The sequence below is a fragment of the Ambystoma mexicanum genome, chromosome 1p (assembly GCF_040938575.1).
Source record: "Ambystoma mexicanum isolate Mex_15411 chromosome 1p, UKY_AmexF1_1, whole genome shotgun sequence".
Taxonomy (NCBI): domain Eukaryota; kingdom Metazoa; phylum Chordata; class Amphibia; order Caudata; family Ambystomatidae; genus Ambystoma; species Ambystoma mexicanum.
Window position 1 is genome coordinate 1,475,262,756 of NC_090921.1, and position 21,638 is coordinate 1,475,284,393.

Genomic DNA, 21,638 nt, shown 5'->3' on the forward strand with positions numbered 1-21,638 from the left:
TAGTCACGGGTCAGTACTGCTGCGGACATAACTAATGTTGTTGTGAGGATAAGGGTTGTATTTGTGAATGAGTTAGTCATTTTCTTTCAAGGGAAGAAAACTCCCCCCTGCAACTGGCCTCCCTCCTATGCTCCAGTCAGAAGGCATACTTTTTCTGACTGAGCATGGTGCTAATCACGCCAAGTTAGCGAATTTGATCCCAGTATTGGCCACTTTGTCAATTTGGGAAATATTTCTGCAGAAGCATGAGATTGATGCAGAATTCCCACCCACAGCTTTAGATTTACTATGACTAGTTTCCTGTTTTGTTGGAAGCAGCAGTCCATAAATGGTCACAGGTCATTACTGCTGTGGGAAATGACCAATGAGATGCATTTAACCTTCTTTGTCCCAGTTCTACTTAAATGTGATGCATGCTACACGTCAGTTTGAAGATAATTGTCATATTCATGAATTTCCTTCAGATCACATGTAGTTTTTCTTTAGGTTGTTGTGAGGATAAGGGTTTTATGTGTGAATGACTTAGGCATTTTTTTTGAAAGGGAAGAAAAAATCCCCCTGCAACTGGCCTCCCTCTTATGCTCCAGTCAGAAACAGGACTCTCAGCTGGTCGGTTAGCTCAGTTGGTTAGAGTGTGGTGCGAATAATGCCAAGGTCACGGGTTCGATCCCCGTATTGGCCACTTTGTCATTTTGGGAAATATTTCTGCAGAAGCATGAGATTGATGCAGAATTGGCACTCACAGCTTTAGAGTTACTAACACAAGATTGCTGTTTTGTTGGAAGCAGCTGTGCATACATGGTCACGGGTCAGTACTGCTGCGGGACATAACCAATGTTGTTGTGAGGATAAGGGTTGTATTTGTGAATGAGTTAGGCATTTTCTTTCAAGGGAAGAAAGCTCCCCCCTGCAACTGGCCTCCCTCCTATGCTCCAGTCAGAAGGCTTACTTTTTCTGACTGAGCATGGTGCTAATCACGCCAAGTTAGCGAATTTGATCCCAGTATTGGCCACTTTGTCAATTTGGGAAATATTTCTGCAGAAGCATGAGATTGATGCAGAATTCCCACCCACAGCTTTATATTTACTATGACTAGTTTGCTGTTTTGTTGGAAGCAGCAGTCCATAAATGGTCACAGGTCAGTACTGCTGTGGGAAATGACCAATGAGATGCATTTAACCTTCTTTGTCGCAGTACTACTTAAATGTGATGCAGGCCACAAGTCAGTTTGAAGATAATTGTAATATTCATGAATTTCCTTCAGATCACATGTAGTTTTTCTTTAGGTTGTTGTGAGGATAAGGGTTTTATGTGTGAATGAGTTAGGCATTTTTTTCCAAGGGAACAAGACTCTCAGCTGGCCGGTTAGCTCAGTTGGTTAGAGCGTGGTGCTAATAACGCCAAGGTCACGGGTTTGATCCCCGTATTGGCCACTTTGTCATTTTGGGAAATATTTCTGCAGAAGGATGAGATTGATGCAGAATTGGCACTCACAGCTTTAGAGTTACTAACACAAGATTGAGCTGTGCATACATAGTCACGGGTCAGTACTGCTGCGGACATAACCAATGTTGTTGTGAGGATAAGGGTTGTATTTGTGAATGAGTTAGGCATTTTCTTTCAAAGGAAGAAAACTCCCCCCTGCAACTGGCCTCCCTCCTATGCTCCAGTCAGAAGGCATACTTTTTCTGACTGAGCATGGTGCTAATCAAGCCAAGTTAGCGAATTTGATCCCAGTATTGGCCACTTTGTCAATTTGGGAAATATTTCTGCAGAAGCATGTGATTGATGCAGAATTCCCACCCACAGCTTTAGATTTACTATGACTAGTTTGCTGTTTTGTTGGAAGCAGCAGTCCATAAATGGTCACAGGTCAGTACTGCTGTGGGAAATGACCAATGAGATGCATTTAACCTTCTTTGTCCCAGTTCTACTTAAATGTGATGCAGGCTACAAGTCAGTTTGAAGATAATTGTCATATTCATGAATTTCCTTCAGATCACATGTAGTTTTTCTTTAGGTTGTTGTGAGGATAAGGGTTTTATGTGTGAATGAGTTAGGCATTTTTTTTCCAAGGGAAGAAAAAATCCCCCTGCAACTGGCCTCCCTCTTATGGTCCAGTCAGATATATGCCTCTCAGCTGGCCGGTTAGCTCAGTTGGTTAGAGCGTGGTGCTAATAACGCCAAGGTCACGGTTTCGATCCCCGTATTGGCCACTTTGTCATTTTGGGAAATATTTCTGCAGAAGCATGAGATTGATGCAGAATTGGCACTCACAGCTTTAGAGTTACTAACACAAGATTGCTGTTTTGTTGGAAGCAGCTGTGCATACCTGGTCACGGGTCAGTACCGCTGCGGGACATAACCAATGTTGTTGTGAGGATAAGGGCTGTATTTGTGAATGAGTTAGGCATTTTCTTTCAAGGGAAGAAAACTCCGCCCTGCAACTGGCCTCCCTCCTATGCTCCAGTCAGAAGGCATACTTTTTCTGACTGAGCATGGTGCTAATAACGCCAAGTTAGCGTATTTGATCCCTGTATTGGCCACTTTGTCAATTTGGGAAAAATGTCTGCAGAAGGATGAGATTGATGCACAATTGGCACTCACAGCTTTAGAGTTACTAACACAAGATTGCTGTTTTGTTGGAAGCCGCTGTGCATACATAGTCACGGGTCAGTACTGCTGCGGACATAACCAATGTTGTTGTGAGGATAAGGGTTGTATTTGTGAATGAGTTAGGCATTTTCTTTCAAGGAAAGAAAACTCCCCCCTGCAACTGGCCTCCCTCCTATGCTCCAGTCAGAAGCATACTTTTTCTGACTGAGCATCTTGCTAATCACGCCAAGTTAGCGAATTTGATCCCAGTATTGGCCACTTTGTCAATTTGGGAAAAATGTCTGCAGAAGCATTAGATTGATGCAGAATTCCCACCCACAGCTTTAGATTTACTATGACTAGTTTGCTGTTTTGTTGGAAGCAGCAGTCCATAAATGGTCACAGGTCAGTACTGCTGTGGGAAATGACCAATGAGATGCATTTAACCTTCTTTGTCCCAGTTCTACTTAAATGTGATGCAGGCTACAAGTCAGTTTGAAGATAATTGTCATATTCATGAATTTCCTTCAGATCACATGTAGTTTTTCTTTAGGTTGTTGTGAGGATAAGGGTTTTATGTGTGAATGAGTTAGGCATTTTTTTTCCAAGGGAAGAAAAAATCCCCCTGCAACTGGCCTCCCTCTTATGGTCCAGTCAGAAATATTCCTCTCAGCTGGCCGGTTAGCTCAGTTGGTTAGAGCGTGGTGCTAATAACGCCAAGGTCACGGGTTCGATCCCCGTATTGGCCACTTAGTCATTTTGGGAAATATTTCTGCAGAAGGATGAGATTGATGCAGAATTGGCACTCACAGCTTTAGAGTTACTAACACAAGATTGCTGTTTTGTTGGAAGCAGCTGTGCATACATAGTCACGGGTCAGTACTGCTGCGGACATAACCAATGTTGTTGTGAGGATAAGGGTTGTATTTGTGAATGAGTTAGGCATTTTCTTTCACGGAAAGAAAACTCCCCCCTGCAACTGGCCTGCCTCCTATGCTCCAGTCAGAAGCATACTTTTTCTGACTGAGCATGGTGCTAATCACGCCAAGTTAGCGAATTTGATCCCAGTATTGGCCACTTTGTCAATTTGGGAAAAATGTCTGCAGAAGCATTAGATTGATGCAGAATTCCCACCCACAGCTTTAGATTTACTATGACAAGTTTGCTGTTTTGTTGGAAGCAGCAGTCCATAAATGGTCACAGGTCAGTACTGCTGTGGGAAATGACCAATGAGATTCATTTAACCTTCTTTGTCCCAGTTCTACTTAAATGTGATGCAGGCTACAAGTCAGTTTGAAGATAATTGTCATATTCATGAATTTCCTTCAGATCACATGTAGTTTTTCTTTAGGTTGTTGTGAGGATAAGGGTTTTATGTGTGAATGAGTTAGGCATTTTTTTCCAAGGGAATAAGACTCTCAGCTGGCCGGTTAGCTCAGTTCTTTAGAGCTTGGTGCTAATAATGCCAAGGTCACGGGTTCGATCCCCGTATTGGCCACTTTGTCATTTTGGGAAATATTTCTGCAGAAGCATGAGATTGATGCAGAATTGGCACTCACAGCTTTAGAGTTACTAACACAAGATTGCTGTTTTGTTGGAAGCAGCTGTGCATACATAGTCACGGGTCAGTACTGCTGCGGACATAACCAATGTTGTTGTGAGGATAAGGGTTGTATTTGTGAATGAGTTAGGCATTTTTTTTCCAAGGGAAGAAAACATCCCCCTACAACTGGCCTCCTGCTTATGCTTGAGTCAGAAACAAAACTCTCAGCTGGCTGTTTAGCTCATTTGGTTAGAGCGTGGTGCTAATAATGGCAAGGTCATGGGTCCCCGTATTGGCCTCCTTGTCATTTTGGGAAATATTTCTGCAGAAGCATGAGATTGATGCAGAATTGGCACTCACAGCTTTAGAGTTACTAACACAAGATTGCTGTTTTGTTGGAAGCAGCTGTGCATACATGGTCACGGGTGAGTACTGCTGCGGGACATAACCAATGTTGTTGTGAGGATAAGGGTTGTATTTGTGAATGAGTTAGGCATTTTCTTTCAAGGGAAGAAAACTCCCCCCTGCAACTGGCCTCCCTCCTATGCTCCAGTCAGAAGGCATACTTTTTCTGACTGAGCATGGTGCTAATCACGCCAAGTTAGCGGATTTGATCCCAGTATTGGCCACTTTGTCAATTTGGGAAATATTTCTGCAGAAGCATGAGATTGATGCAGAATTCCCACCCACAGCTTTAGATTTACTATGACTAGTTTGCTGTTTTGTTGGAAGCAGCAGTCCATAAATGGTCACAGGTCAGTACTGCTGTGGGAAATGACCAATGAGATGCATTTAACCTTCTTTGTCCCAGTTCTACTTAAATGTGATGCAGGCTACAAGTCAGTTTGAAGATAATTGTCATATTCATGAATTTCCTTTAGATCACATGTAGTTTTTCTTTAGGTTGTTGTGAGGATAAGGGTTTTATGTGTGAATGACTTAGGCATTTTATTTCCAAGGGAAGAAAAAATCCCCCTGCAACTGGCCTCCCTCTAATGCTCCAGTCAGAAACAGGACTCTCAGCTGGTCGGTTAGCTCAGTTGGTTAGAGCATGGTGCTAATAACGCCAAGGTCACGGGTTCGATCCCGTATTGGCCACTTTGTCATTTTGGGAAATATTTCTGCAGAAGCATGAGATTGATGCAGAATTGGCACTCACAGCTTTAGAGTTACTAACACAATATTGCTGTTTTGTTGGAAGCAGCTGTGCATACATAGTCACGGGTCAGTACTGCTGCGGACATAACCAATGTTGTTGTGAGGATAAGGGTTGTATTTGTGAATGAGTTAGGCATTTTCTTTCAAGGGAAGAAAACTCCCCCCTGCAACTGGCCTCCCTCCTATGCTCCAGTCAGAAGGCATACTTTTTCTGACTGAGCATGGTGCTAATCACGCCAAGTTAGCGAATTTGATCCCAGTATTGGCCACTTTGTCAATTTGGGAAATATTTCTGCAGAAGCATGAGATTGATGCAGAATTCCCACCCACAGCTTTAGATTTAATATGACTAGTTTGCTGTTTTGTTGGAAGCAGCAGTCCATAAATGGTCACAGGTCAGTACTGCTGTGGGAAATGACCAATGAGATGCATTTAACCTTCTTTGTCCCAGTTCTACTTAAATGTGATGCAGGCTACACGTCAGTTTGATGGTAATTGTCAAATTCATGAATTTCCTTCAGATCACATGTAGTTTTTCTTTAGGTTGTTGTGAGGATAAGGGTTTTATGTGTGAATGATTTAGGCATTTTTTTTGCAAGGGGAGAAAAAATCCCCCTGCAACTGGCCTCCCTCTTATGCTCCAGTCAGAAACTGGACTCTCAGCTGGTCGGTTAGCTCAGTTGGTTAGAGCGTGGTGCTAATAATGCCAAGGTCACGGGTTCGATCCCCGTATTGGCCACTTTGTCATTTTGGGAAATATTTCTGCAGAAGCATGAGATTGATGCAGAATTGGCACTCACAGCTTTAGAGTTACTAACACAAGATTGCTGTTTTGTTGGTAGCAGCTGTGCATACATGGTCACGGGTCAGTACTGCTGCGGGACATAACCAATGTTGTTGTGAGGATAAGGGTTGTATTTGTGAATGAGTTAGGCATTTTCTTTCAAGGGAAGAAAGCTCCCCCCTGCAACTGGCCTCCCTCCTATGCTCCAGTCAGAAGGCTTACTTTTTCTGACTGAGCATGGTGCTAATCACGCCAAGTTAGCGAATTTGATCCCAGTATTGGCCACTTTGTCAATTTGGGAAATATTTCTGCAGAAGCATGAGATTGATGCAGAATTCCCAACCACAGCTTTATATTTACTATGACTAGTTTGCTGTTTTGTTGGAAACAGCAGTCCATAAATGGTCACAGGTCAGTACTGCTGTGGGAAATGACCAATGAGATGCATTTAACCTTCTTTGTCCCAGTTCTACTTAAATGTGATGCAGGCTACAAGTCAGTTTGAAGATAATTGTCATATTCGTGAATTTCCTTCAGATCACATGTAGTTTTTCTTTAGGTTGTTGTGAGGATAAGGGTTTTATGTGTGAATGAGTTAGGTATTTTTTTTCCAAGGGAAGAAAAAGTCCCCCTGCAACTGGCCTCCCTCTTATGCTCCAGTCAGAAATATTCCTCACAGCTGGCCGGTTAGCTCAGTTGGTTAGAGCGTGGTGTTAATAATGCCAAGGTCACGGGTTCGATCCCCGTATTGGCCACTTTGTCATTTTGGGAAATATTTCTGCAGAAGGATGAGATTGATGCACAATTGGCACTCACAGCTTTAGAGTTACTAACACAAGATTGCTGTTTTGTTGGAAGCAGCTGTGCATACATAGTCACGGGTCAGTACTGCTGCGGACATAACCAATGTTGTTGTGAGGATAAGGGTTGTATTTGTGAATGAGTTAGGCATTTTCTTTCAAGGGAAGAAAACTCCCCCCTGCAACTGGCCTCCCTCCTATGCTCCAGTCAGAAGGCATACTTTTTCTGACTGAGCATGGTGCTAATCACGCCAAGTTAGCGAATTTGATCCCAGTATTGGCCACTTTGTCAATTTGGGAAATATTTCTGCAGAAGCATGAGATTGATGCAGAATTCCCACCCACAGCTTTAGATTTAATATGACTAGTTTGCTGTTTTGTTGGAAGCAGCAGTCCATAAATGGTCACAGGTCAGTACTGCTGTGGGAAATGACCAATGAGATGCATTTAACCTTCTTTGTCCGAGTTCTACTTAAATGTGATGCAGGCTACAAGTCAGTTTGAAGATAATTGTCATATTCATGAATTTCCTTGAGATCACATGTAGTTTTTCTTTAGGTTGTTGTGAGGATAAGGGTTTTATGTGTGAATGAGTTAGGCATTTTTTTCCAAGGGAAAAAGACTCTCAGCTGGCCGGTTAGCTCAGTTGGTTAGAGCGTGGTGCTAATAACGCCAACGTCATGGGTTCGATCCCCGTATTGGCCACTTTGTCATTTTGGGAAATATTTCTGCAGAAGCATGAGATTGATGCAGAATTGGCACTCACAGCTTTAGAGTTACTAACACAAGATTGCTGTTTTGTTGGAAGCAGCTGTGCATACATAGTCACGGGTCAGTACTGCTGCGGACATAACCAATGTTGTTGTGAGGATAAGGGTTGTATTTGTGAATGAGTTAGGCATTTTCTTTCACGGAAAGAAAACTCCCCCCTGCAACTGGCCTGCCTCCTATGCTCCAGTCAGAAGCATACTTTTTCTGACTGAGCATGGTGCTAATCACGCCAAGTTAGCGAATTTGATCCCAGTATTGGCCACTTTGTCAATTTGGGAAAAATGTCTGCAGAAGCATTAGATTGATGCAGAATTCCCACCCACAGCTTTAGATTTACTATGACAAGTTTGCTGTTTTGTTGGAAGCAGCAGTCCATAAATGGTCACAGGTCAGTACTGCTGTGGGAAATGACCAATGAGATTCATTTAACCTTCTTTGTCCCAGTTCTACTTAAATGTGATGCAGGCTACAAGTCAGTTTGAAGATAATTGTCATATTCATGAATTTCCTTCAGATCACATGTAGTTTTTCTTTAGGTTGTTGTGAGGATAAGGGTTTTATGTGTGAATGAGTTAGGCATTTTTTTCCAAGGGAATAAGACTCTCAGCTGGCCGGTTAGCTCAGTTCTTTAGAGCTTGGTGCTAATAATGCCAAGGTCACGGGTTCGATCCCCGTATTGGCCACTTTGTCATTTTGGGAAATATTTCTGCAGAAGCATGAGATTGATGCAGAATTGGCACTCACAACTTTAGAGTTACTAACACAAGATTGCTGTTTTGTTGGAAGCAGCTGTGCATACATAGTCACGGGTCAGTACTGCTGCGGACATAACCAATGTTGTTGTGAGGATAAGGGTTGTATTTGTGAATGAGTTAGGCATTTTTTTTCCAAGGGAAGAAAACATCCCCCTACAACTGGCCTCCTGCTTATGCTTGAGTCAGAAACAAAACTCTCAGCTGGCTGTTTAGCTCATTTGGTTAGAGCGTGGTGCTAATAATGGCAAGGTCATGGGTCCCCGTATTGGCCTCCTTGTCATTTTGGGAAATATTTCTGCAGAAGCATGAGATTGATGCAGAATTGGCACTCACAGCTTTAGAGTTACTAACACAAGATTGCTGTTTTGTTGGAAGCAGCTGTGCATACATTGTCACGGGTGAGTACTGCTGCGGGACATAACCAATGTTGTTGTGAGGATAAGGGTTGTATTTGTGAATGAGTTAGGCATTTTCTTTCAAGGGAAGAAAACTCCCCCCTGCAACTGGCCTCCCTCCTATGCTCCAGTCAGAAGGCATACTTTTTCTGACTGAGCATGGTGCTAATCACGCCAAGTTAGCGGATTTGATCCCAGTATTGGCCACTTTGTCAATTTGGGAAATATTTCTGCAGAAGCATGAGATTGATGCAGAATTCCCACCCACAGCTTTAGATTTACTATGACTAGTTTGCTGTTTTGTTGGAAGCAGCAGTCCATAAATGGTCACAGGTCAGTACTGCTGTGGGAAATGACCAATGAGATGCATTTAACCTTCTTTGTCCCAGTTCTACTTAAATGTGATGCAGGCTACAAGTCAGTTTGAAGATAATTGTCATATTCATGAATTTCCTTTAGATCACATGTAGTTTTTCTTTAGGTTGTTGTGAGGATAAGGGTTTTATGTGTGAATGACTTAGGCATTTTATTTCCAAGGGAAGAAAAAATCCCCCTGCAACTGGCCTCCCTCTAATGCTCCAGTCAGAAACAGGACTCTCAGCTGGTCGGTTAGCTCAGTTGGTTAGAGCATGGTGCTAATAACGCCAAGGTCACGGGTTCGATCCCGTATTGGCCACTTTGTCATTTTGGGAAATATTTCTGCAGAAGCATGAGATTGATGCAGAATTGGCACTCACAGCTTTAGAGTTACTAACACAATATTGCTGTTTTGTTGGAAGCAGCTGTGCATACATAGTCACGGGTCAGTACTGCTGCGGACATAACCAATGTTGTTGTGAGGATAAGGGTTGTATTTGTGAATGAGTTAGGCATTTTCTTTCAAGGGAAGAAAACTCCCCCCTGCAACTGGCCTCCCTCCTATGCTCCAGTCAGAAGGCATACTTTTTCTGACTGAGCATGGTGCTAATCACGCCAAGTTAGCGAATTTGATCCCAGTATTGGCCACTTTGTCAATTTGGGAAATATTTCTGCAGAAGCATGAGATTGATGCAGAATTCCCACCCACAGCTTTAGATTTAATATGACTAGTTTGCTGTTTTGTTGGAAGCAGCAGTCCATAAATGGTCACAGGTCAGTACTGCTGTGGGAAATGACCAATGAGATGCATTTAACCTTCTTTGTCCCAGTTCTACTTAAATGTGATGCAGGCTACACGTCAGTTTGATGGTAATTGTCAAATTCATGAATTTCCTTCAGATCACATGTAGTTTTTCTTTAGGTTGTTGTGAGGATAAGGGTTTTATGTGTGAATGATTTAGGCATTTTTTTTGCAAGGGGAGAAAAAATCCCCCTGCAACTGGCCTCCCTCTTATGCTCCAGTCAGAAACTGGACTCTCAGCTGGTCGGTTAGCTCAGTTGGTTAGAGCGTGGTGCTAATAATGCCAAGGTCACGGGTTCGATCCCCGTATTGGCCACTTTGTCATTTTGGGAAATATTTCTGCAGAAGCATGAGATTGATGCAGAATTGGCACTCACAGCTTTAGAGTTACTAACACAAGATTGCTGTTTTGTTGGTAGCAGCTGTGCATACATGGTCACGGGTCAGTACTGCTGCGGACATAACCAATGTTGTTGTGAGGATAAGGGTTGTATTTGTGAATGAGTTAGGCATTTTCTTTCAAGGGAAGAAAGCTCCCCCCTGCAACTGGCCTCCCTCCTATGCTCCAGTCAGAAGGCTTACTTTTTCTGACTGAGCATGGTGCTAATCACGCCAAGTTAGCGAATTTGATCCCAGTATTGGCCACTTTGTCAATTTGGGAAATATTTCTGCAGAAGCATGAGATTGATGCAGAATTCCCAACCACAGCTTTATATTTACTATGACTAGTTTGCTGTTTTGTTGGAAACAGCAGTCCATAAATGGTCACAGGTCAGTACTGCTGTGGGAAATGACCAATGAGATGCATTTAACCTTCTTTGTCCCAGTTCTACTTAAATGTGATGCAGGCTACAAGTCAGTTTGAAGATAATTGTCATATTCGTGAATTTCCTTCAGATCACATGTAGTTTTTCTTTAGGTTGTTGTGAGGATAAGGGTTTTATGTGTGAATGAGTTAGGTATTTTTTTTCCAAGGGAAGAAAAAGTCCCCCTGCAACTGGCCTCCCTCTTATGCTCCAGTCAGAAATATTCCTCACAGCTGGCCGGTTAGCTCAGTTGGTTAGAGCGTGGTGTTAATAATGCCAAGGTCACGGGTTCGATCCCCGTATTGGCCACTTTGTCATTTTGGGAAATATTTCTGCAGAAGGATGAGATTGATGCACAATTGGCACTCACAGCTTTAGAGTTACTAACACAAGATTGCTGTTTTGTTGGAAGCAGCTGTGCATACATAGTCACGGGTCAGTACTGCTGCGGACATAACCAATGTTGTTGTGAGGATAAGGGTTGTATTTGTGAATGAGTTAGGCATTTTCTTTCAAGGGAAGAAAACTCCCCCCTGCAACTGGCCTCCCTCCTATGCTCCAGTCAGAAGGCATACTTTTTCTGACTGAGCATGGTGCTAATCACGCCAAGTTAGCGAATTTGATCCCAGTATTGGCCACTTTGTCAATTTGGGAAATATTTCTGCAGAAGCATGAGATTGATGCAGAATTCCCACCCACAGCTTTAGATTTAATATGACTAGTTTGCTGTTTTGTTGGAAGCAGCAGTCCATAAATGGTCACAGGTCAGTACTGCTGTGGGAAATGACCAATGAGATGCATTTAACCTTCTTTGTCCGAGTTCTACTTAAATGTGATGCAGGCTACAAGTCAGTTTGAAGATAATTGTCATATTCATGAATTTCCTTGAGATCACATGTAGTTTTTCTTTAGGTTGTTGTGAGGATAAGGGTTTTATGTGTGAATGAGTTAGGCATTTTTTTCCAAGGGAAAAAGACTCTCAGCTGGCCGGTTAGCTCAGTTGGTTAGAGCGTGGTGCTAATAACGCCAACGTCATGGGTTCGATCCCCGTATTGGCCACTTTGTCATTTTGGGAAATATTTCTGCAGAAGCATGAGATTGATGCAGAATTGGCACTCACAGCTTTAGAGTTACTAACACAAGATTGCTGTTTTGTTGGAAGCAGCTGTGCATACATAGTCACGGGTCAGTACTGCTGCGGACATAACCAATGTTGTTGTGAGGATAAGGGTTGTATTTGTGAATGAGTTAGGCATTTTTTTCCAAGGGAAGAAAACATCCCCCTACAACTGGCCTCCTGCTTATGCTTGAGTCAGAAACAAAACTCTCAGCTGGCTGTTTAGCTCATTTGGTTAGAGCGTGGTGCTAATAATGGCAAGGTCACGGGTCCCCGTATTGGCCTCCTTGTCATTTTGGGAAATATTTCTGCAGAAGCATGAGATTGATGCAGAATTGGCACTCACAGCTTTAGAGTTACTAACACAAGATTGCTGTTTTGTTGGAAGCAGCTGTGCATACATGGTCACGGGTCAGTACTGCTGCGGGACATAACCAATGTTGTTGTGAGGATAAGGGATGTATTTGTGAATGAGTTAGGCCTTTTCTTTCAAGGGAAGAAAACTCCCCCCTGCAACTGGCCTCCCTCCTATGCTCCAGTCAGAAGGCATACTTTTTCTGACTGAGCATGGTGCTAATCACGCCAAGTTAGCGGATTTGATCCCAGTATTGGCCACTTTGTCAATTTGGGAAATATTTCTGCAGAAGCATGAGATTGATGCAGAATTCCCACCCACAGCTTTAGATTTACTATGACTAGTTTGCTGTTTTGTTGGAAGCAGCAGTCCATAAATGGTCACAGGTCAGTACTGCTGTGGGAAATGACCAATGAGATGCATTTAACCTTCTTTGTCCCAGTTCTACTTAAATGTGATGCAGGCTACAAGTCAGTTTGAAGATAATTGTCATATTCATGAATTTCCTTCAGATCACATGTAGTTTTTCTTTAGGTTGTTGTGAGGATAAGGGTTTTATGTGTGAATGAGTTAGGCATTTTTTTCCAAGGGAAAAAGACTCTCAGCTGGCCGGTTAGCTCAGTTGGTTAGAGCGTGGTGCTAATAACGCCAAGGTCACGGTTTCGATCCCCGTATTGGCCACTTTGTCATTTTGGGAAATATTTCTGCAGAAGCATGAGATTGATGCAGAATTGGCACTCACAGCTTTAGAGTTACTAACACAAGATTGCTGTTTTGTTGGAAGCAGCTGTGCATACCTGGTCACGGGTCAGTACCGCTGCGGGACATAACCAATGTTGTTGTGAGGATAAGGGCTGTATTTGTGAATGAGTTAGGCATTTTCTTTCAAGGGAAGAAAACTCCGCCCTGCAACTGGCCTCCCTCCTATGCTCCAGTCAGAAGGCATACTTTTTCTGACTGAGCATGGTGCTAATAACGCCAAGTTAGCGTATTTGATCCCTGTATTGGCCACTTTGTCAATTTGGGAAAAATGTCTGCAGAAGCATTAGATTGATGCAGAATTCCCACCCACAGCTTTAGATTTACTATGACAAGTTTACTGTTTTGTTGGAAGCAGCAGTCCATAAATGGTCACAGGTCAGTACTGCTGTGGGAAATGACCAATGAGATGCATTTAACCTTCTTTGTCCCAGTTCTACTTAAATGTGATGCAGGCTACAAGTCAGTTTGAAGATAATTGTCATATTCATGAATTTCCTTCAGATCTCATGTAGTTTTTCTTTAGGTTGTTGTGAGGATAAGGGTTTTATGTGTGAATGACTTAGGCATTTTTTTTCCAAGGGAAGAAAAAATCCCCCTGCAACTGGCCTCCTTCTTATGCTCCAGTCAGAAACAGGACTCTCAGCTGGTCGGTTAGCTCAGTTGGTTAGAGCGTGGCGCTAATAACGCCAAGGTCACGGGTTCGATCCCCGTATTGTCCACTTTGTCTTTTTACGAAATATTTCTGCAGAAGCATGAGATTGTTGCAGAATTGGCACTCACAGCTTTAGAGTTACTAACACAAGATTGCTGTTTTGTTGGAAGCAGCTGTGCATACATAGTCACGGGTCAGTACTGCTGCGGACATAACCAATGTTGTTGTGAGGATAAGGGTTGTATTTGTGAATGAGTTAAGCATTTTCTTTCAAGGGAAGAAAACTCCCCCCTGCAACTGGCCTCCCTCCCTTGCTCCAGTCAGAAGGCATACTTTTTCTGACTGAGCATGGTGCTAATCACGCCAAGTTAGCGAATTTGATCCCAGTATTCGCCACTTTGTCAATTTGGGAAATATTTCTGCAGAAGCATGAGATTGATGCAGAACTCCCACCCACAGCTTTAGATTTACTATGACTAGTTGGCTATTTTGTTGGAAGCAGCAGTCCATAAATGGTCACAGGTCAGTACTGCTGTGGGAAATGACCAATGAGATGCATTTAACCTTCTTTGTCCCAGTTCTACTTAAATGTGATGCAGGCTACAAGTCAGTTTGAAGATAATTGTCATATTCATGAATTTCCTTCAGATCGCATGTAGTTTTTCTTTAGGTTGTTGTGGGGATAAGGGTTTTATGTGTGAATGAGTTAGGCATTTTTTTTCCAAGGGAAAAAGATTCTCAGCTGGCCAGTTAGCTCAGTTGGTTAGAGCGTGGTGCTAATAACGCCAAGGTCACGGGTTCGATCCCCGTATTGGCCACTTTGTCATTTTGGGAAATATTTCTGCAGAAGCATGAGATTGATGCAGAATTGGCACTCACAGCTTTAGAGTTACTAACACAAGATTGCTGTTTTGTTGGAAGCAGCTGTGCATACATAGTCACGGGTCAGTACTGCTGCGGACATAACCAATGTTGTTGTGAGGATAAGGGTTGTATTTGTGAATGAGTTAGGCATTTTCTTTCAAGGGAAGAAAACTCCCCCCTGCAACTGGCCTCCCTCCTATGCTCCAGTCAGAAGGCATACTTTTTCTGACTGAGCATGGTGCTAATCACGCCAAGTTAGCGAATTTGATCCCAGTATTGGCCACTTTGTCAATTTGGGAAATATTTCTGCAGAAGCATGAGATTGATGCAGAATTCCCACCCACAGCTTTAGATTTAATATGACTAGTTTGCTGTTTTGTTGGAAGCAGCAGTCCATAAATGGTCACAGGTCAGTACTGCTGTGGGAAATGACCAATGAGATGCATTTAACCTTCTTTGTCCCAGTTCTACTTAAATGTGATGCAGGCTACAAGTCAGTTTGAAGATAATTGTCATATTCATGAATTTCCTTCAGATCACATGTAGTTTTTCTTTAGGTTGTTGTGAGGATAAGGGTTTTATGTGTGAATGAGTTAGGCATTTTTTTCCAAGGGAAAAAGACTCTCAGCTGGCCGGTTAGCTCAGTTGGTTAGAGCGTGGTGCTAATAACGCCAAGGTCACGGGTTCGATCCCCGTATTGGCCACTTTGTCATTTTGGGAAATATTTCTGCAGAAGCATGAGATTGATGCAGAATTGGCACTCACAGCTTTAGAGTTACTAACACAAGATTGCTGTTTTGTTGGAAGCAGCTGTGCATACATAGTCACGGGTCAGTACTGCTGCGGACATAACCAATGTTGTTGTGAGGATAAGGGTTGTATTTGTGAATGAGTTAGGCATTTTTTTTCCAAGGGAAGAAAACATCCCCCTACAACTGGCCTCCTGCTTATGCTTGAGTCAGAAACAAAACTCTCAGCTGGCTGTTTAGCTCATTTGGTTAGAGCGTGGTGCTAATAATGGCAAGGTCACGGGTCCCCGTATTGGCCTCCTTGTCATTTTGGGAAATATTTCTGCAGAAGCATGAGATTGATGCAGAATTGGCACTCACAGCTTTAGAGTTACTAACACAAGATTGCTGTTTTGTTGGAAGCAGCTGTGCATACATAGTCACGGGTCAGTACTGCTGCGGGACATAACCAATGTTGTTGTGAGGATAAGGGATGTATTTGTGAATGAGTTAGGCATTTTCTTTCAAGGGAAGAAAACTCCCCCCTGCAACTGGCCTCCCTCCTATGCTCCAGTCAGAAGGCATACTTTTTCTGACTGAGCATGGTGCTAATCACGCCAAGTTAGCGGATTTGATCCCAGTATTGGCCACTTTGTCAATTTGGGAAATATTTCTGCAGAAGCATGAGATTGATGCAGAATTCCCACCCACAGCTTTAGATTTACTATGACTAGTTTGCTGTTTTGTTGGAAGCAGCAGTCCATAAATGGTCACAGGTCAGTACTGCTGTGGGAAATGACCAATGAGATGCATTTAACCTTCTTTGTCCCAGTTCTACTTAAATGTGATGCAGGCTACAAGTCAGTTTGAAGATAATTGTCATATTCATGAATTTCCTTCAGATCACATGTAGTTTTTCTTTAGGTTGTTGTGAGGATAAGGGTTTTATGTGTGAATGAGTTAGGCATTTTTTTCCAAGGGAAAAAGACTCTCAGCTGGCCGGTTAGCTCAGTTGGTTAGAGCGTGGTGCTAATAACGCCAAGGTCACGGTTTCGATCCCCGTATTGGCCACTTAGTCATTTTGGGAAATATTTCTGCAGAAGCATGAGATTGATGCAGAATTGGCACTCACAGCTTTAGAGTTACTAACACAAGATTGCTGTTTTGTTGGAAGCAGCTGTGCATACCTGGTCACGGGTCAGTACCGCTGCGGGACATAACCAATGTTGTTGTGAGGATAAGGGCTGTATTTGTGAATGAGTTAGGCATTTTCTTTCAAGGGAAGAAAACTCCGCCCTGCAACTGGCCTCCCTCCTATGCTCCAGTCAGAAGGCATACTTTTTCTGACTGAGCATGGTGCTAATAACGCCAAGTTAGCGTATTTGATCCCTGTATTGGCCACTTTGTCAATTTGGGAAAAATGTCTGCAGAAGCATTAGATTGATGCAGAATTCCCACCCACAGCTTTAGATTTACTATGACAAGTTTACTGTTTTGTTGGAAGCAGCAGTCCATAAATGGTCACAGGTCAGTACTGCTGTGGGAAATGACCAATGAGATGCATTTAACCTTCTTTGTCCCAGTTCTACTTAAATGTGATGCAGGCTACAAGTCAGTTTGAAGATAATTGTCATATTCATGAATTTCCTTCAGATCACATGTAGTTTTTCTTTAGGTTGTTGTGAGGATAAGGGTTTTATGTGTGAATGACTTAGGCATTTTTTTTCCAAGGGAAGAAAAAATCCCCCTGCAACTGGCCTCCTTCTTATGCTCCAGTCAGAAACAAGACTCTCAGCTGGTCGGTTAGCTCAGTTGGTTAGAGCGTGGCACTAATAACGCCAAGGTCACGGGTTCGATCCCCGTATTGTCCACTTTGTCTTTTTACGAAATATTTCTGCAGAAGCATGAGATTGATGCAGAATTGGCACTCACAGCTTTAGAGTTACTAACACAAGATTGCTGTTTTGTTGGTAGCAGCTGTGCATACATGGTCACGGGTCAGTACTGCTGCGGGACATAACCAATGTTGTTGTGAGGATAAGGGTTGTATTTGTGAATGAGTTAGGCATTTTCTTTCAAGGGAAGAAAACTCCCCCCTGCAACTGGCCTCCCTCCTATGCTCCAGTCAGAAGGCATACTTTTTCTGACTGAGCATGGTGCTAATCACGCCAAGTTAGCTAATTTGATCCCAGTATTGGCCACTTTGTCAATTTGGGAAATATTTCTGCAGAAGCATGAGATTGATGCAGAATTCCCACCCACAGCTTTAGATTTAATATGACTAGTTTGCTGTTTTGTTGGAAGCAGCAGTCCATAAATGGTCACAGGTCAGTACTGCTGTGGGAAATGACCAATGAGATGCATTTAACCTTCTTTGTCCCAGTTCTACTTAAATGTGATGCAGGCTACAAGTCAGTTTGAAGATAATTGTCATATTCATGAATTTCCTTCAGATCACATGTAGTTTTTCTTTAGGTTGTTGTGAGGATAAGGGTTTTATGTGTGAATGAGTTAGGCATTTTTTTCCAAGGGAAAAAGACTCTCAGCTGGCCGGTTAGCTCAGTTGGTTAGAGCGTGGTGCTAATAACGCCAAGGTCACGGTTAGAGCGTGGTGCTAATAACGCCAAGGTCACGGGTTCGATCCCCGTATTGGCCACTTTGTCATTTTGGGAAATATTTCTGCAGAAGCATGAGATTGATGCAGAATTGGCACTCACAGCTTTAGAGTTACTAACACAAGATTGCTGTTTTGTTGGAAGCAGCTGTGCATAAATAGTCACGGGTCAGTACTGCTGCGGACATAACCAATGTTGTTGTGAGGATAAGGGTTGTATTTGTGAATGAGTTAGGCATTTTTTTTCCAAGGGAAGAAAACATCCCCCTACAACTGGCCTCCTGCTTATGCTTGAGTCAGAAACAAACCTCTCAGCTGGCTGTTTAGCTCATTTGGTTAGAGCGTGGTGCTAATAATGGCAAGGTCACGGGTCCCCGTATTGGCCTCCTTGTCATTTTGGGAAATATTTCTGCAGAAGCATGAGATTGATGCAGAATTGGCACTCACAGCTTTAGAGTTACTAACACAAGATTGCTGTTTTGTTGGAAGCAGCTGTGCATACATGGTCACGGGTCAGTACTGCTGCGGGACATAACCAATGTTGTTGTGAGGAAAAGGGTTGTATTTGTGAATGAGTTAGGCATTTTCTTTCAAGGGAAGAAAACTCCCCCCTGCAACTGGCCTCCCTCCTATGCTCCAGTCAGAAGGCATACTTTTTCTGACTGAGCATGGTGCTAATCACGCCAAGTTAGCGGATTTGATCCCAGTATTGGCCACTTTGTCAATTTGGGAAATATTTCTGCAGAAGCATGAGATTGATGCAGAATTCCCACCCACAGCTTTAGATTTACTATGACTAGTTTGCTGTTTTGTTGGAAGCAGCAGTCCATAAATGGTCACAGGTCAGTACTGCTGTGGGAAATGACCAATGAGATGCATTTAACCTTCTTTGTCCCAGTTCTACTTAAATGTGATGCAGGCTACAAGTCAGTTTGAAGATAATTGTCATATTCATGAATTTCCTTTAGATCACATGTAGTTTTTCTTTAGGTTGTTGTGAGGATAAGGGTTTTATGTGTGAATGACTTAGGCATTTTTTTTCCAAGGGAAGAAAAAATCCCCCTGCAACTGGCCACCCTCTAATGCTCCAGTCAGAAACATGACTCTCAGCTGGTCGGTTAGCTCAGTTGGTTAGAGCGTGTTGCTAATAACGCCAAGGTCACGGGTTCGATCCCCGTATTGGCCACTTTGTCATTTTGGGAAATATTTCTGCAGAAGCATGAGATTGATGCAGAATTGGCACTCACAGCTTTAGAGTTACTAACACAAGATTGCTGTTTTGTTGGAAGCAGCTGTGCATACATAGTCACGGGTCAGTACTGCTGCGGACATAACCAATGTTGTTGGGAGGATAAGGGTTGTATTTGTGAATGAGTTAGGCGTTTTCTTTCAAGGGAAGAAAACTCCCCCCTGCAACTGGCCTCCCTCCTATGCTCCAGTCAGAAGGCATACTTTTTCTGACTGAGCATGGTGCTAATCACGCCAAGTTAGCGAATTTGATCCCAGTATTGGCCACTTTGTCAATTTGGGAAATATTTCTGCAGAAGCATGAGATTGATGCAGAATTCCCACCCACAGCTTTAGATTTACTATGACTAGTTTGCTGTTTTGTTGGAAGCAGCAGTCCATAAATGGTCACAGGTCAGTACTGCTGTGGGAAATGACCAATGAGATGCATTTAACCTTCTTTGTCCCAGTTCTACTTAAATGTGATGCAGGCTACAAGTCAGTTTGAAGATAATTGTCATATTCATGAATTTCCTTCAGATCACATGTAGTTTTTCTTTAGGTTGTTGTGAGGATAAGGGTTTTATGTGTGAATGAGTTAGGCATTTTTTTCCAAGGGAAAAAGACTGTTAGCTCAGTTGGTTAGAGCGTGGTGCTAATAACGCCAAGGTCACGGGTTCGATCCCCGTATTGGCAACTTTGTCATTTTGGGAAATATTTCAGCAGAAGCATGAGATTGATGCAGAATTGGCACTCACAGCTTTAGAGTTACTAACACAAGATTGCTGTTTTGTTGGTAGCAGCTGTGCATACATGGTCACGGGTCAGTACTGCTGCGGGACATAACCAATGTTGTTGTGAGGATAAGGGTTGTATTTGTGAATGAGTTAGGCATTTTCTTTCAAGGGAAGAAAACTCCCCCCTGCAACTGGCCTCCCTCCTATGCTCCAGTCAGAAGGCATACTTTTTCTGACTGAGCATGGTGCTAATCACGCCAAGTTAGCGGATTTGATCCCAGTATTGGCCACTTTGTCAATTTGGGAAATATTTCTGCAGAAGCATGAGATTGATGCAGAATTCCCACCCACAGCTTTAGATTTACTATGACTAGTTTGCTGTTTTGTTGGAAGCAGCAGTCCATAAATGGTCACAGGTCAGTACTGCTGTGGGAAATGACCAATGAGATGCATTTAACCTTCTTTGTCCCAGTTCTACTTAAATGTGATGCAGGCTACACGTCAGTTTGAAGGTAATTGTCAAATTCATGAATTTCCTTCAGATCACATGTAGTTTTTCTTTAGGTTGTTGTGAGGATAAGGGTTTTATGTGTGAATGACTTAGGCATTTTTTTTGCAAGGGAAGAAAAAATCCCCCTGCAACTGGCCTCCCTCTTATGCTCCAGTCAGAAACAGGACTCGCAGCTGGTCGGTTAGCTAAGTTGGTTAGAGCGTGGTGCTAATAACGCCAAGGTCACGGGTTCGATCCCTGTATTGGCCACTTTGTCATTTTGGGAAACATTTCTGCAGAAGCATGAGATTGATGCAGAATTGGCACTCACAGCTTTAGAGTTACTAACACAAGATTGCTGTTTTGTTGGAAGCAGCTGTGCATACATGGTCACGGGTCAGTACTGCTGCGGGACATAACCAATGTTGTTGTGAGGATAAGGGTTGTATTTGTGAATGAGTTAGGCATTTTCTTTCAAGGGAAGAAAACTCCACCCCTGCAACTGGCCTCCCTCCTATGCTCCAGTCAGAAGGCATACTTTTTCTGACTGAGCATGGTGCTAATCACGCCAAGTTAGCGGATTTGATCCCAGTATTGGCCACTTTGTCAATTTGGGAAATATTTCTGCAGAAGCATGAGATTGATGCAGAATTCCCACCCACAGCTTTAGATTTACTATGACTAGTTTGCTGTTTTGTTGGAAGCAGCAGTCCATAAATGGTCACAGGTCAATACTGCTGTGGGAAATGACCAATGAGATGCATTTAACCTTCTTTGTCCCAGTTCTACTTAAATGTGATGCAGGCTACACGTCAGTTTGAAGGTAATTGTCAAATTCATGAATTTCCTTCAGATCACATGTAGTTTTTCTTTAGGTTGTTGTGAGGATAAGGGTTTTATGTGTGAATGACTTAGGCATTTTTTTTGCAAGGGAAGAAAAAATCCCCCTGCAACTGGCCTCCCTCTTATGCTCCAGTCAGAAACAGGACTCTCAGCTGGTCGGTTAGCTCAGTTGGTTAGAGCGTGGTACTAATAATGCCAAGGTCACGGGTTCGATCCCCGTATTGGCCACTTTGTCATTTTGGGAAATATTTCTGCAGAAGCATGAGATTGATGCAGAATTGGCACTCACAGCTTTAGAGTTACTAACACAAGATTGCAGTTTTGTTGGTAGCAGCTGTGCATACATGGTCACGGGTCAGTACTGCTGCGGGACATAACCAATGTTGTTGTGAGGATAAGGGTTGTATTTGTGAATGAGTTAGGCATTTTCTTTCAAGGGAAGAAAGCTCCCCCCTGCAACTGGCCTCCCTCCTATGCTCCAGT

The 21,638-nt window shown here is 42.9% G+C and overlaps 16 non-coding genes across 16 annotated transcripts; all 16 read left to right on the top strand.

Moving 5' to 3' along the window:
• Positions 1-1,359: 1,359 nt before the first annotated feature.
• On the top strand, positions 1,360-1,433 carry TRNAI-AAU (transfer RNA isoleucine (anticodon AAU)). Its single transcript has one exon. It is a non-coding gene; the product is annotated as a tRNA-Ile (tRNA).
• A 709-nt stretch (positions 1,434-2,142) lies between these two features.
• Positions 2,143-2,216, top strand: TRNAI-AAU (transfer RNA isoleucine (anticodon AAU)). The gene has a single exon. It is a non-coding gene; the product is annotated as a tRNA-Ile (tRNA).
• Positions 2,217-3,270: 1,054 nt separating this feature from the next.
• On the top strand, positions 3,271-3,344 carry TRNAI-AAU (transfer RNA isoleucine (anticodon AAU)). Its single transcript has one exon. It is a non-coding gene; the product is annotated as a tRNA-Ile (tRNA).
• Positions 3,345-5,961: 2,617 nt separating this feature from the next.
• On the top strand, positions 5,962-6,035 carry TRNAI-AAU (transfer RNA isoleucine (anticodon AAU)). The gene has a single exon. It is a non-coding gene; the product is annotated as a tRNA-Ile (tRNA).
• Positions 6,036-6,761: 726 nt separating this feature from the next.
• On the top strand, positions 6,762-6,835 carry TRNAI-AAU (transfer RNA isoleucine (anticodon AAU)). Its single transcript has one exon. It is a non-coding gene; the product is annotated as a tRNA-Ile (tRNA).
• A 676-nt stretch (positions 6,836-7,511) lies between these two features.
• TRNAI-AAU (transfer RNA isoleucine (anticodon AAU)) lies at positions 7,512-7,585 on the top strand. The gene has a single exon. It is a non-coding gene; the product is annotated as a tRNA-Ile (tRNA).
• A 2,617-nt stretch (positions 7,586-10,202) lies between these two features.
• Positions 10,203-10,276, top strand: TRNAI-AAU (transfer RNA isoleucine (anticodon AAU)). Its single transcript has one exon. It is a non-coding gene; the product is annotated as a tRNA-Ile (tRNA).
• A 725-nt stretch (positions 10,277-11,001) lies between these two features.
• On the top strand, positions 11,002-11,075 carry TRNAI-AAU (transfer RNA isoleucine (anticodon AAU)). The gene has a single exon. It is a non-coding gene; the product is annotated as a tRNA-Ile (tRNA).
• Positions 11,076-11,751: 676 nt separating this feature from the next.
• On the top strand, positions 11,752-11,825 carry TRNAI-AAU (transfer RNA isoleucine (anticodon AAU)). The gene has a single exon. It is a non-coding gene; the product is annotated as a tRNA-Ile (tRNA).
• Positions 11,826-12,845: 1,020 nt separating this feature from the next.
• TRNAI-AAU (transfer RNA isoleucine (anticodon AAU)) lies at positions 12,846-12,919 on the top strand. The gene has a single exon. It is a non-coding gene; the product is annotated as a tRNA-Ile (tRNA).
• A 726-nt stretch (positions 12,920-13,645) lies between these two features.
• Positions 13,646-13,719, top strand: TRNAI-AAU (transfer RNA isoleucine (anticodon AAU)). The gene has a single exon. It is a non-coding gene; the product is annotated as a tRNA-Ile (tRNA).
• Positions 13,720-14,396: 677 nt separating this feature from the next.
• Positions 14,397-14,470, top strand: TRNAI-AAU (transfer RNA isoleucine (anticodon AAU)). The gene has a single exon. It is a non-coding gene; the product is annotated as a tRNA-Ile (tRNA).
• Positions 14,471-15,146: 676 nt separating this feature from the next.
• On the top strand, positions 15,147-15,220 carry TRNAI-AAU (transfer RNA isoleucine (anticodon AAU)). Its single transcript has one exon. It is a non-coding gene; the product is annotated as a tRNA-Ile (tRNA).
• Positions 15,221-16,241: 1,021 nt separating this feature from the next.
• Positions 16,242-16,315, top strand: TRNAI-AAU (transfer RNA isoleucine (anticodon AAU)). The gene has a single exon. It is a non-coding gene; the product is annotated as a tRNA-Ile (tRNA).
• Positions 16,316-17,792: 1,477 nt separating this feature from the next.
• TRNAI-AAU (transfer RNA isoleucine (anticodon AAU)) lies at positions 17,793-17,900 on the top strand. Its single transcript has 2 exons — positions 17,793-17,830; positions 17,865-17,900. It is a non-coding gene; the product is annotated as a tRNA-Ile (tRNA).
• A 3,409-nt stretch (positions 17,901-21,309) lies between these two features.
• On the top strand, positions 21,310-21,383 carry TRNAI-AAU (transfer RNA isoleucine (anticodon AAU)). Its single transcript has one exon. It is a non-coding gene; the product is annotated as a tRNA-Ile (tRNA).
• The last annotated feature ends 255 nt before the right edge of the window (positions 21,384-21,638 follow it).